At 25.3% G+C, this 590-nt stretch overlaps 1 protein-coding gene across 1 annotated transcript in view; it reads left to right on the forward strand.

Moving 5' to 3' along the window:
- Positions 1–425, forward strand: part of LOC107614525 (putative pentatricopeptide repeat-containing protein At3g47840) — a 5354-nt gene extending 4929 nt beyond the window's left edge. Inside the window, exon 2 of the mRNA XM_021108663.1 lies at positions 208–425. The gene's annotated coding sequence lies outside the window, so the exon portion shown is untranslated. The remainder of the gene's footprint in view (positions 1–207) is intronic.

Genomic DNA, 590 nt, shown 5'->3' on the forward strand with positions numbered 1-590 from the left:
AGATTCAGATTTGAATTAAAAATTTAAAGATGGAATTTATCTAATTTTATATCTTATTAAATAATTTAATAGAAGAAATTATTATGCACTCTATTTTTAATTACGTGAACAATCATTAGCATTGCTAAAGACCATACTGTTATTTTTAGTTTTTTTGAGTTCCTTTTTTATTGTTAATTCTATAAGTGTGAAATTGTTTGATATTAGGTGCAACAATTAATCTAGTATTAAAGGATTTTGCTGGACATGGCATAGGAACACAAGGGGATGTTATGATGCTTGGGTGGAAGGGCAGTAAAGAAGAACGAGAAGAAGGATTGGATAGCTTTGTACCTTGTAACTATTTGGTTATATTATTATCAGATATACCTATACGTTAAGGTTAAGTACGATGTTGTCTTTTATGGTTTAGGTTGAAATTTTTTTTTGTCTTGAACATTTTCTTATATATAAAATCGTCTCTAAAGTTTAATGTAGTTTTAAAATTGTCCGTTTACAGACTTTATTCATACATAGTTGTAACTTAAATAAATTAGAAAATAAATAGTACTTATAATGTATTATACAAATAATAAAAATGTTAAAATAGT

The sequence above is a fragment of the Arachis ipaensis genome, chromosome B08 (assembly GCF_000816755.2).
Source record: "Arachis ipaensis cultivar K30076 chromosome B08, Araip1.1, whole genome shotgun sequence".
NCBI classification, from domain to species: Eukaryota; Viridiplantae; Streptophyta; class Magnoliopsida; order Fabales; family Fabaceae; genus Arachis; species Arachis ipaensis.